The 14,528-nt window shown below is 40.6% G+C and overlaps 1 non-coding gene across 1 annotated transcript; it reads left to right on the top strand.

Annotated features, from left to right (window-relative positions):
* Positions 1-9,528: 9,528 nt before the first annotated feature.
* On the top strand, positions 9,529-9,632 carry LOC128053616 (U6 spliceosomal RNA). The gene has a single exon (XR_008199937.1). It is a non-coding gene; the product is annotated as a U6 spliceosomal RNA (small nuclear RNA).
* The last annotated feature ends 4,896 nt before the right edge of the window (positions 9,633-14,528 follow it).

The raw sequence follows: 14,528 nt of genomic DNA, 5'->3' as shown, positions 1-14,528 counted from the left end.
CTGAGGAAGGCTTTCTTATCTCTCCTTGCTATTCTTTGGAACTCTGCATTCAGATGCTTATATCTTTCCTTTTCTCTTTTGCTTTTCGCTTCTCTTCTAACAGCTATTTGTAAGGCCTCCTCAGACAGACGTTTTGCTTTTTTGCATTTCTTTTCCATGGGGATGGTCTTGATCCCTGTCTCCTGTACAATGTCATGAACCTCTGTCCGTAGTTCATCAGGCCCTCTATCAGATCTAGTTCCTTAAATCTATTTCTCACTTCCACTGTATAATCATAAGGGATTTGATTTAGGTCAAAATCAAATGGTGCAGAGGGTGATTGCAGCCATGAAATTAAAAGACGCTTACTCCTGGGAAGGAAAATTATGACCAACCTAGATAGTATATTGAAAAGCAGAGATATTACTTTGTCAACAACGGTCCATCTAGTCAAGGCTATGGTTTTTCCAATGGTCATGTATGGATGTGAAAATTGGACTGTGAAGAAAGCTGAGCACCGAAGAACTGATACTTTTTAAATGTGGTGTTGGAGAAGACTCGAGAGTCCCTTGGACTGCAGGGAGGTCCAACCAGTCCATCCTAAAGGAGATCAGTCCTGGGTGTTCATTGGAAAGACTGATGCTGAAGCTGAAATCCAATACTTTGGCCACCTCATGCAAAGAGTTGACTCATTGGAAAAGACTTCGATGCTGGGAGAGATTGGGGGCAGGAGGAGAAGGGGACGACAGAGGATGAGATGGCTGGATGGCATCACCGACTCGATGGACATGAGTTTGAGTGAACTCCTGGAGGTGGTGATGGACAAGGAGGCCTGATGTGTTGTGATTCATGGGATCGCAAAGAGTCTGACAGATCTGAGTGACTAAACTGAAAAACTAGTTTAGGATATCTCTGGTGGAATGCAGCAATTTACAAAAGCTGTTAAAATGTCTAAATACCCCAGCTTATCTGGATGCAAAAGGTGATGAGCCATGTAAGTTTGCTGGCGGCTTTTTTTTTTTTCTCTGATACTTAAATTTCCTTTATAAGTTTAGGAATATTCTTTCTCAGTCCTTACTACACATATAATTTGAACTCACTGATATTAAATCAGTCTGAAGATTCCCAGTGAAGGAAAGTTACACAGCTCAAAACTCCCCTCCACGTCCTCCCCACCATTCTATGCAAAACAAAGAACTCTCACAACAAAAGAAAAAAAATTTTACAGTACTTGGTGGCTCAGACAGTAAAGTGTCTGTATACAATGCAGGAGACCCAGGTTCCATCCCTGGGTCAGGAAGATCCTCTCCTGGAGAAGGAAATGGCAATCCACTGCAGTACTATTGCCTGAAAAATCCCATGGACAGAGGAGCCTGGTAGGCTACAGTCCATGGGGTTGCAAAGAGTCGGACACAACTGAATGACTTCACTTACTTAAGGTTGATTACGCCCAGCTCCCAGCTGGTCCCAGCCTCTGCCCAATCTTCAGAATTCCTTGCCCCAGCCATTTAAGAGATAACAACTCTGAACAACCCTGGAGAAGAACAGGCCCCCTTAAGACAGTAGATTTCCACATATATGCCTGTATAATGGAGAAGGAAATGGCAACCCACTCCAGTGTTCTTGCCTGGAAAATCCCATGGACAGAGGAGCCGGGTAGGCTGCAGTCCGTGGGGTCTCGAAGAGTCGGACACAACTGAGCGACTTCACTTTCACTTTTCACTTTCATGTATTGGAGAAGGAAATGGCAACCCACTCCAGTGTTCTTGCCTGGAGAATCCCTGGGATGGAGGAGCCTGGCGGGCTGCCATCTGTGGGGTTGCACAGAGTCGAACACGACTGACGTGACTTAGCAGCAGCAGCAGCAGCCTGTAATATACTTACTCTTTTCTTGGGTTAGTGCAGTAGCTCACTAATCTGACTGATGCCCCTTCTTGCCTCATTAAAGGTGATCTATTCCTGTAAAGTGCTGGTCTCCTTCTTTTTCCGAACCTCGTCTTCTCTAACTCCCTTACCCTACACCCAGGACCAAGAAATGGAACATTCCCAAGAAGATCCTCCAGAACAAAAAAATGTCTAAATGATAAACATGCTAAGCCTAGCCAGCATGAACCAATTACAGAAGCCTGTCTGAATTGTGATTTTTCTAAAAGTTTACACCAAGTTACTGTATTATTTTTCTTAAGAAAGAAGGTATTTAAGGAAAGGAAATTTCTGAAATATGTAAATGGATGTCAGAAAGATCAAATTTGGCAAGGTGTGTGTTTGAGTTTACTATTGCTGCTATAACAAATGACCATAAACTTGATTATGTGAAACAGCACACATTTATTATTTTACAGTTCTGGTGGTCAGAAGTCCTAAATTCATGGGTCTCTCATTGGGGCTAAAGTCACAGAGTCACTGAGACTGTGTTCCTGCCTGAAAGCTCTAGAGGAGAATTTTTTCTTGTCTTTTCCAACTTCTAAAGGTTGCCCACATACCTTAGCTCACAGCCCCCTTTCATTTTCAAAGCCAGCAATGGCCAATTGACTCACATGGCATCACTCTGACAGTGACTCTTCTGCCTCCCTTTTCTGCATTTAAAATACTCTGTGACTATTACGTTGGGTGCACCTGAATAAGCTGGATTCTTTATTTTAAATTCAACCTATTAGCAATCTCAACTCCATTTTCAGACTCAGTTTTCCTTTGCCCTGTAACTCAAGATTTGATCGCTGGCCCACCCACTCACCTCCCATTGTGTGCCTGGTTCATAACAGGGGGTTGAGGACCCTGGACCTAACTTATTCACAGGTGTTTGAGGATTAGGATGTGGACATCTTTGGATGGGGTGCACTATTCTGACTTCTGTAATGCCTTCCAATTATTCAATGGCTCTGGCTCACGGACTTAAGTATCTAGGCTCTTCAACAGGTATGGTCTTAGAATGGAGGTGATGCCTCAGAGTGATATAGCTTAATAGCCCTGGATCCTACTGATTCTTATAACTACAGAAAACCTTTGTAAAATGAGTGCTTTGTGGTATTGAACTCTACCTTCTCCAGAATCTTATATATTGACTTCCCCCCACTGCCATTTTGGAGAAGTCTCTCAGAGCTATCTGAGATGCTGCCTCCCGGGCTGCAGTCCTCATTTTGTCCCCAGTAAAACTTAACTTGCCACTCTCAAGTTGTACATCTTTTTTAGTCAACAGTTATTGTGACCACGAAGGGACCCAGAGTGGACTTCCTTCCTTCTACTGGACTCCACGAGGAACCGGAGCTTTGGTACCAGCATCGGCCCCTTGTGCCCATTCTTGGGGAGTGCAGACGAATTTGGAATGTGACTCCTGCCTGGTGAAGTTCTGGTTTGGTTTGGTTTGAGTGTGCAGACATCTGGTACATACTGCTCGAGCTAATATGGGAATTGCTCATTCTAAGGTTCCACACTCCACCTGGGAACCCCTTGGAAAAACAGATTTTTTTTTCACTGGTCAATCTATAGCTGTGACAAGAAAAATGGCCTAAAATATTAGATCTTTATTGACAATAGGATAGGAAAATGGACTAAAGTTCCCTTATGTCTAGGACTTCCTTCTGTAATTAACAGCCTGGGGCTAATCAAACTAAGACCCTCACTTCCCTAGAGGGACAATCCCTGCTTGGGACCAATCTGCCCTTGTTATAAGGACCAACTTGAGCACTGTCTGGTCTAAATTCTGGCTATAAAACTATGATCAGAGAAAAATATTATTTTTGACAATGTGGTCACAATATTCTTTAGACTCCAGAGAAAGCTTGAAGAAAAAAATTATCTTTTTAAGAATTCTTGCCCTGAGGAAATAATTCCGCCTGGAATGCGGAAGACCCAGGTTTGATCCCTGGGTCGGGAAGATCCCCTAGAGAAGGAAATGGCAACCCGCTCCAGTACTCTTGCCTGGAGAATCCCATGGAGGGAGGAGCTGGTAGGCTACAGCCCATGAGGTCACAAAGAGTCGGACACGACTGAGCAACTTCACTTTCACTTTCACTTACTAAGTAGTCCTCCAGTAATAATTTGGCTTTTCACATGGATTTGCCTATAGAAACATAATGCTCTGAGTAGTGAACAAAAGTATTTGGTCAATTTGGCAATTATTATCCTCATAGATTAACAAATTTATACTGGCTTTTTAACATATGAATTTCTGTGTGTTTGGTTAATGTGTGTCCACACCTAAGAGATGGTCTAGACTTGGTAGAATGGCAGCTCAGGTTTCTGAATCTGTGAGAATAAAAGCCAGATTGTAAAACTCTGAAGAAATCCATCTGTCTCAGTAATCTTCCCAAGTGATTGAAATCTGACTTTAATATATTTTTCAAACTCATACTCAGAATGGATCTCACAGTCTGGCTGTGGACTGAAAGGCTCTCCTAATTGCTCCCATCACATCCTTTACTCCTGGAACACTGGCTAATTTCCTTCAATGAATGAATCTTTTCATTCATTCTTTTTTCAAATTTGTGTGTTTTAATTAGACTCCTTTGATTGCTAATGTTCCTTTCAGAAATGTACAGTTCACTATACAAAGAAACGTGAATGGACAATAGAACCGTAACTAGAAAACTATGCAAGATTGAGGCATACTTCTTTTTTAATTATCTTTTTAAACTAGGTTTCATTTTAGACTTGCTTAAAAAGTTGAAATATAGGTGATTTACAATGTTATGTTAATTTCTGCTGTACAGCAGAGTGATTTAGTTATACATATACATCAGTTCAGTTCAGTTCAGTCGCTCAGTCATGTCCAACTCCTTGCGACCCCATGAATCGCAGCACTCCAGGCCTCCCTGTCCATCACCAACTCCCGGAGTTCACTCAGACTCGCGTCCATCGAATCAGTGATGCCATCCAGCCGTCTCATCCTCTGTCGTCCCCTTCTCCTTCTGCCACCAATCTCTCCAAGCATCAGAGTCTTTTCCAATGAGTCAACTCTTCGCATGAGGTGGCCAAAGTACTGGAGCTTCAGCTTTCGCATCATTCCCTCCAAAGAAATCCCAGGGCATACCTTTTTAAAAAAATACTTTTCCATTATGGTTTATTATAGGATACTGAATATATTTCCCTCTGCTATACAGTAGGATCATCTTGTTTATCCACTCTATATGTAATAGCTTACATCTGCTAACCCCAACCTCCCACTATATCTTCCTCCCCAGCTCCATCCCCCTTGGCAACAAGTCTGTGTCTATGTCTGTGAATCTGTTTCATAGATAGGTTCTTTTGTGTGATTTTAGATTCCACATATAAGTGATATCACATGGTATTTGTCTTTCTCTGACTTACTTCACTTAACATGATAATCTCTAGTTGCAACCATGTTGCTGCAGATATTTTATTCTTTTTATGGCTGAGTAGTACTCCATTGTAAATATGGATCACATCTTCTTTCTCCATTCATCTGTTGATGGACATTAAGGTTGTTTCTGCATCTTGGCTATTGTGAATACTGCTGCTATGAACATAGGAGTGCCTGTATCTTTTTATAGTTTTGTCTGAATATATGCCAAGGAGTGAGCTGGGTCATATGGTAATTCTATTTTCAGTTTTCTGAGGAACCTCTATACTGTTTTCCATCGTGGCTTCACCAACTTACATTCCCACCAACAGTGTAGGAGGGTTCCCTTTTCTTCACACCCACTCCAGCATATTTTATTTGTAGACATTTTAATGATGGCCATTCTGACTGGTGTGAGGTGGTACTTCATTGCAGTAGTTTCTCTAATAATTAGCAAACTTGAGCATCTTTTCATGGAGGCTTACTTCTTTCTTATGTTTTCTTGTTTCCAGCTAGCCTGTGTAGTTCCCTCCATTCTCTGTCTACTTCATAGTCTCTGCTCACTGTAGCTAATTTTTGTGCTCTTCAGCTTTTATTTACATCGTGAACTTTGAACTTAGCTTCCACTCTATTTCATGCACCATTTCTATTCTGGTTTATTCATATACGTAGAGGTAACACAAAAAACATATTTTTCAGGGATTCCACACCATACAGCCAGGGGCAGTCCTGATTAGAATTACCATGACTGGCTAAGAGGATGATCCCTAACCTTGACTGTTTTAGAGTTTACCTGTGGCGGGGATGGGGATCGGGAAGTGAAGTGAAGTGAAGTCGCTCAGTCGTGTCCGACTCTTTGCGACTCCATGGACTGTAGCCTGTCAGGCTCCTCCATCCATGGGATTTTCCAGGCAAGAGTGCTGGGGTGGATTGCCGTTTCCTTCTCCAGGGGACTTTCCCGACCCAGGAAACGAACCCGGGTCTTCCGCGTTGCAGGCAGACGCTTTACCGTGGGAGCCATCAAACATTGTGTTTCTCAAGCTTCACTTCCAGACCAAAATATTTTGTAGAACTAATGTACATATACATGTATTTATATGACTGTATATGTATTTATAATGTACAGTGTATAGTGTACAGTGTATATGTATAATGTACATATGTATATGTATATGTATAATGTATACATATGTATATGTATATGTATAATGTACAGTGTATATGTATTATGTATTATGTATGGAGAAGGCAGTGGCAACCCACTCCAGTACTCTTGCCTGGAAAATCCCATGGATGGAGGAGCCTGGGAGGCTGCAGTCCATGGGGTCACGAAGAGTCGGACACGACTGAGCGTCTTCACTTTCACTTTTCCCTTTCCTGCATTGGAGAAGGAAATGGCAACCCACTCCAGTGTTCTTGCCTGGAGAATCCCAGGGACGGGGGATCCTGGTGGGCTGCCATCTATGGGGTCACACAGAGTCGGACACGACTGAAGTGACTTAGCAGTAGCAGATATGTATTTAAGTTTGAATAAGGAAAAACTGTGGAAGAATATGCACACAAAGTTATAATGGGATTAGTGAGACAGAACAAGGCTGCTGCTAAGATATGGATTCTTGGGCAAAAAATTTTGTGGCTTTCTTTCTGTATTAACATTCTGAATAAAAAATGTACTCCACTGGAGACTGTAAAGTCAAAAACAAAAAGAACTGTAGAAACATTGTACTCTGGTTTGTACATCCGTTTTTCATAAGAATATAGGCTAATCATTCTGAATATGCTTTGCATGTATGCTGAGGTTGAACAAATAAGTAAATGGATAGTAGCTAATGGGAGCCAGATTTCTTACTATCAGATAAAGAAGTTACAGATAATCAACGGAGAACGGATAGACTGAACTCTATGGTAATGAATTAGAGTTAGAGATCAGAGAATTAACTCTGTTTAGCTCATTATATACACAAACAGATATAAAATAATCATAGATATGTTTGTACACAGGTGTTAGTATACATATATATATTTCCTAGTTCTACCTGCTGAGAGAAGCTAGGAGCAGTGACACCCCAACTGCAAGCAGGACACTCACACCAGATCTTAGTTTCCAAATACTGTTCTCCAATAAAAGGAACCCAGGATCCTTGGAGAAATAGCCAGTTATAAGGTTGGGCAGGGAAAATGCAAGATGATCCTAATTCATACTACCAGTAAGGAAGGAAGTGAGCAAAAATGAAAAAGAAGGAAGGAAATGTATCAAAAGGACACAGCAGTCAACTTGAAAAAGACCCCAGTAGCCTAAGGTGGAAAGGCTTGAGCAATAGCAACAACAAAATAGTGTACTATTGTATCCCCAAAAATAAAATAAATATACCTGAATCCATATTGATACAAATATATGTTTGAATAAATAAATGGGTAAAAAGAGATAAATCCTCCTTACTGAAGAATTCCAAACAATACATGCACATACTTCCCACTATTCATAAGATGGAACTTTCGGGGTTATTTTGACCTCATGGAATATTTGGCAATATCTACAGACGTTTTTGCTTGTCACAACTATGAGGTGGGTGCTAAGGGCATCTATTAGGTAGAGGCCAGGTATGTTGTTAAATATCCTGCAATGCTGTATGTGCAACAACGCTGAATTATCCATCCCAAGGTGCCAGTAGTGCCAAGTCTGAGAAACTTCTGTCTGTGATATATATGGTGAGACGAGTGTGTTATGATTATGAGGACAAGGCAGTCAGGCTAAGAATGACAAAACTGAAAGACAGGGGAAAAAAACTGGTTCATTGTGGAATTAACCCACCCTCAAAAAACTGCCTCCAGACTTCCTGTTATGTGGAAATAATGTCCCTTTATTGTTTAAACAACTTTCAGTTGCCATTTCTAATACCCACAGACAAGATCATCCTAACTGACAAGGAGAGAGAAGGATTAGGACAAAATATGGTAAGCACATTCTATAAGCACAGAGTGTCCCAGGGCAAGAGGAAATGGCCAATCTGGTACTGACTCTCTGAAGTGTTATTTCCTCTGGGAAGCTTTCCAAAATAAGTTCTGTTGTTGAAATTCTCAGCTAGACACTTCCATCACATTATACCACACTGATTTTCTTTGTTCTTCTTGGAAAATTGAATAAAAACTATTTGTGAGTTGAAATTAGGAAGCATAAATTATACTTTTTATATATTCTTTGAGGAAACAGCCTCAAAACTTTTCAAAGACTTTAAAATGCTGAAAAGGGGGGAAATGGCATGATCTCTTTAAATTTTCAACTTAGAAAAATGGTTGGAACTGAACTTTGTTGTTATTCAGCTGCTAAGTCATGTTTGACTTTTTACAACCTCATGGACTTCAGCATGCCAGGCTTCCCTGTCCTTCACTATCTCCTGGAGTTTGCTCAGACTTATGTCCATTGGGTTGCTGATGCCATCCAATCATCTCATCCCCTGGAACTGAACTTGAAAAATGATTTTTGTGTTAATTATAAAACAATGGATAAATGGGGATAGGAAAAAATGGAGAAAGAAAAACATTACTGAATTTTACTTTTTTTTTCTCTCTCTCTCTAATGTGATACAAGTGAGGAAATCATGGAATACAGAGCACAGTGAAAAACTTTAAATGATCTTATGGGAGCTATTTATTTAATAAGAGATGATTAAGGCACCACTGGGGGCAAGAGATTCAGGGATCCATGGCCAATAAGAGAAATGCCTTGTATAATTTGATCTAAAAGTTTTCCTTGTGATAAATCATAGTGGGAAAGAATATAAAATATATTTATATAAATAAATAAAAATATAAACAAATATTTTAAAAGAATATATATAGGTGTATGTATATAGGTCTCCCTTGGTGGCACAGACAGTAAAGAATCTACCTGCAATGCAAGAGACCCAAGTTTGATACCTGAGTCAGAAAGATCCCCTGGAGAAGGGAATGGCTATGAACACCAGTATTCTTGTCTGGAGAATGCCATGGACAGAGGAACCTGGTGGGCTACAATCCATGGGGGTGCAAAAAGTCCGACACAACTGAGTGACTAACACACACATATATATATACATGTATTGTTTTTGTTCAGTAGAAATTAACACAATATTGTAAAATACTTGAATTTGGTGAGTTCATACTCTAATGCTATCTCTCATTACACATTGTACATTTAATAATGATTAGAAACATTTTTAATATAAGCAGTCTTCTCAATGCACATTTTTTAATACAGAAATCCTCATTTAGTGCTTGCTTCAGCAGCATATATACTAAAATTGGAATGATGTAGAGATTAGCATGGCCCCTGTGCAAGGATAACATGAAAATTTGTGAATATTCACATTTTTTAAAAAAAATCCCATTCAACTGCTGGGTCATCAATTCATGATCTTCTATCTCATGAAATCAAATCCAGCTACCCAAAACTATAGTTAATAATAATTACATGTATATATTTTACTTAATCCTATTGACATGCCTATTAAGTGGTATTATTAGGCTCTTTTTATGGATAAGCAAATAGGCTGAAAAGTTAAACAACCAGCTCAGGTCTACAAATGGGATATGGTGGAGCCAGAATGCAGCACCAGTCTGCGTGTCTGGAGTGGGTATGACTTCTGTATTATATAAATAGTGCCAAGAAGGGACAAACCAAGTACTTGTCAACACTGAACATATTAAGGACCAGCAAATATTACACTCCCACAGGCCCTCACACAGTACTGAACACTTTACTAATGATTCCTCAATAAATACTTATGATTAATTTTTAAATGTCCTTGTTGAAACAGAACTATACTGTTCATGAATAGTGGGCAGAGCACTGAATAGAACAATAGACCCAATGTTAACAAGGGCTCTTCTATTAACTAACTATGTGGCCTTGGACAAATTACTTGTCGGAGGCTCAGCTTTAGACTCAGAATAATGGTTCTTGATGGTCAGTTATCACGGTTGGTGAGCAGTAGCCGAGCCAAGATGCTATGGAATCTTCTATCTCTCCATTAGATTACTAAGAGGACCATAAGTACTGCTTTACACAGGCAGTTTGAAAATAAGCTTCCAGCAAAACAAAAGCTGTTTCAGGAGGATAATGGAATTCCAGTGCATCTGAAGGGTAGGATAGCTGATGCCCTCCTATATAGAACCACCATGGTTCTTACAGTTGGTGAAACAGCATATGCTATATATCAGCTGGCTGTGGTTTCATTTCCCAAAAAGCAGGACTGACTTCAGTTTATCTTCCCAGCAATCAATTGGTTCAATTCCATTTAGCTCTGTGTGGACCAGTAAATCTGATACACAACTGAGTTCTTTGAGTCAGTATTTATTGACTTGTACTAACTGCCATCAATAAAGCAGTCTTTACCATGAAAAAAACAAGTCAGAATAACAATACCAGCTGGGCCTGCTTTCCAATGTTGGACAACATATGGAGGTGATCTTTGGAAAACATGATTTGTTGAACAAATGAAAGGCTTTACAGTCTCAAATTCTAAGCTCAAGAAGTCCATTTAACCTCTGCTATACTGAGTGAATTGGTTATGGTGTAAACCTAGCTCAACAGCCCACCATAAGTCTGGCTGATAACTTCATCCTTTCATTGGATTCTACTTCTCTGAACCTATTCTTTGGCATTTATCATTTGATTTCATCTCTCTTTCACCCAAACCAATCAGTTTCCAAAGTAATTTTCTGGCACCAAAGAGAAGAAAGTATGCTGCCCAGATCACAGGGGCAAACTGTTCAAAAGACCACAGGAAACTTCTGCCCCTTCTTCTTACCCCAGTTGCATTAATCATATTTAAAATTTTTCTGTATGACATTTTGACATCTTAAATAATCTTTGTGGCTGGGGAGAGACTGCTGCATCAGGGCTAGCTAATTCTTAGGGAGTGCAAAGGATCCAACAAGATGTATGCCCTTGATATGTAAACTAATGAATCCAGAGCCATCATACCTTTGCTATCTGGCCCATATTCCTGTGCCTTAATCACCACAGGGTTAGGTGCCAGGCAATAAGGACCACCCCATCATAGGAACAGAATAAAGGGACAAAGTACAGCAATTCAATAAGTAATCCCACTAGGGAAACAAAAGTAAAGAAAAAAGTATGGGATGGGACTTCCCTGGTGGTCCAGTGGCTAAGACTCTGAACTCCCAAAGCAGAAAGCCTAGGTTTGATCCCTGTTTAGGGAAGTAGATCTTACATAACATCACTAAGAGTTTGCATGCTGCAACTAAAGATTCCACATGCTGCAACTGAAGATCTATAATACGTGCTGGAACTAAGACCCAGCACAGCCAAATAGGTAAATAAGTAAATATTATTTTTGAAAAAGAAAAAAAATGTATGATAGACCCTCATAAGTTAAGGATCACTCAAGAAAGCACGTTTGCTTAACAAAACCATGCCAGGGAGCCATAAGTCATGACCCAAAGCAATAAAACAATGGTGGAGTGGGATGATTTGGGAGAATGGCATTGAAACATGTATAATATCATATAAGAAATGAATCACCAGTCTAGGTTCGACGCAGGATACAGGATGCTTGGGGTTGGTGCACTGGGATGACCCAGAGGGATGGCATGGGAGGGGGAGGTGGGAGGGGGGTTCAGGATTGGGAACACGTGTACACCCATGGTAGATTGATGTTGATGTATGGCAAAACCAATATAATATTGTAAAGTAAAATAATAATAATATAATAAAATAAAAAATAAAATACAAAGCAAATGAAGGAAATAAAAAATCCTCCAGGGAAATTCCCTGGTTCCCCTACTCCACGCTTTCACTGCCAAGGGCATGGATTCAGTCCCTGATCAGGGAGCTAGGAACCTGCAAGCCTGTGCCACAGCCAGAAAATTAAAAATAAAATAAAACAATGGTGGAATGAGACCCATATCCTGCCCAGCAAGGGCAGTAAGTTAATGATTCCTAGGACATGCTCCTCTGCATACACTAAAAACAAAAATATAAGGAGGAGGTGACATTATATTGAAACCTGAGATGATTTACCATATTTTAGTATATGTCACCACTTTTTTGCTTATTTTGATTGTGCCATGACAATCCCATTTTGACCATGTAGGGACAAGAAAACTTCCCCATCTGATGTGGAGGGGGAACTAATGATAGAGCTTGACATCTACTGAAGAATGAGTAAGCTGGTCTTCTCCACCTCCTCACTTTTCCTTTGACTATAAAACTGTAGCCTACTAAGCTCTTGGGCAGCACTCCCTCATCCGCCTGCTTGTAAATCTCACATGCTTTCCTACACTACTAAACTTTTTCCTTACCTGTCACTGCCTCTTGCTGAATTCTTTCTGTGCCAACACGGAAAAGCCTGTTCTCGGCTGTGTCCTGAAATGCTTTCTCCCATTTCAGCTATAGCCTAAAACTCAAGGACACTCTTCAAACTAGCCATTCCTAAATTGTTCATGCTGCCCGACCTTACCTTTCCCATAAGAACCCTAATAAAATGTCTGGCCTAAACATATTGCACACTCCTGCCTTTGCTTCATGATCAAAATCTGGTGTTTGTTCTGTGGCTGTGTGATGAGCTGTCCCTTCTGTTTCTAGGGGAATTGTGAGAAACGTTAAACTTTTCTTGCAGTGGCACTGACCTCTCTGTGCTGTCACTCAGTCCCCTTTATAAATAAGACTTACGCACAGAACACAGACCAGCAGGTCTTTTCAAAGCTAACGTAGCTTAAGAGGGAGAAGAGTACTGAGTATTATCAAATAACGACTTGCCCTTCAGGGCAAGCTTATCAGGATGTACTTATTTTATGATTCGAATTCATTTACTTGAGAGTCCCTTGGACTGCAAGGAGAGCCAACCAGTCCATCCTAAAGGAGATCAGGCCTGGCTGTTCATTCGAAGGACTGAGGCTGAAGCTGAAACTCCAACACTTTGGCCACCTCATGTGAAGAGTTGACTCATTGGAAAAGACCCTGATGCTGGAGGGATTGGGGGCAGGAGGAGAAGGGGATGACAGAGGATGAGATGGCTGGATGGTATCACCGACTTGATGGACATGAGTTTGAGTGCACTCCGGGAGTTGGTGATGGACAGGGAGGCCTGGTGTGCTGCCATTCATGGGGTCGCAAGGAGTCGGACACGACTGAGCGACTGTACTGAACTGAACTGAATTCCTTTACTTGGCAGATCTTGATCTATGTTTAAAAAAAAAAACAAAACAGTGGATAGTTCACATGTGTGTGTTAGTTGCTCAGTTGTGTCCGACTCTGTGACCCCATGGACTGTAGGCTCCTCTGTCCATGGAATTCTCCAAGCAAGAATACTTGAGTGGGTAGCCATTCCCTTCTCCAGGAGATCTTCCAGACCCAGGGACTGAACCCTGGTTTCCTACACTGCAGCAGATTTTCTACTGTCTGAGCCACCAGGGAAGCCCCTAGTTCACATGAATTAAATTCAAAATATTTCTTTGTGAGAAGGGAAAATGAGACTTGGTGTAAATTAACCCTACCATTCTTTTTGTTTCTAATCATTGGACTGCTTGATTACTCATCTCCCTTTTTATTCACCCTATTTATTCTTTGTCTTCTTTGAGTTTTCCTTGAGACTAAAATGATAGATTTTGTTTAAAACTTAAAGACAGAGGTCTGTCTTCAGTATGGAAAATATACTGAACATCAGTCCATTTGGGCTTCTGTAACAAAATACCATAAACTGGGTGGCCTAAAAACAACAAACATTTATTTCTTGCAGTTCTAGAATCTGAGAAGTCCGTGATCAAGACTACAGACAGAATTTTGTCTGTTGAGAACCCTTTTCTTGGGTCATAGGCAGTTTTTCTCTGTGTCTTCACATGGCAGAAGGGGAAGGTGGTCTCTGGAGTGTTTTTTATAAGAGCACCAACCCCATTCAGGAGAGCTCCACCCTCATGACCTACCACTTTCTTAAGGCTCCATCCATCACATTGGACCCTAGGTTTCAATATACAAGTTCTGGAGGAGGCAAAGATACAGACCTTAGCACTAAATACGAGAAAGTCGGTTAATTTGCCCACAGAATACATTAAAGAAGATCTCTTCAATCATCCCTAGAGAACCTAAGGGAGGGGGTGGTTCTAGTTTTTATCTCCTTTGTCCTGTTTTCCTTTCCTGTCCTTTATGAGGTGATCAATGGAAAGGTTGTTCAGAGGCAGAATCTTTGCTGCAGCTGCTCTTGATACTTGATCCTTTTTTCATTAATTCAACCAACTGGAAATAAAGCTT

Source organism: Budorcas taxicolor, chromosome 9, assembly GCF_023091745.1.
Source record: "Budorcas taxicolor isolate Tak-1 chromosome 9, Takin1.1, whole genome shotgun sequence".
In the NCBI taxonomy this organism is placed as follows: Eukaryota; Metazoa; Chordata; class Mammalia; order Artiodactyla; family Bovidae; genus Budorcas; species Budorcas taxicolor.
The sequence above is the reverse complement of the archived record's forward strand: the minus strand, read 5'-3'. Positions and strand labels throughout refer to the sequence as shown.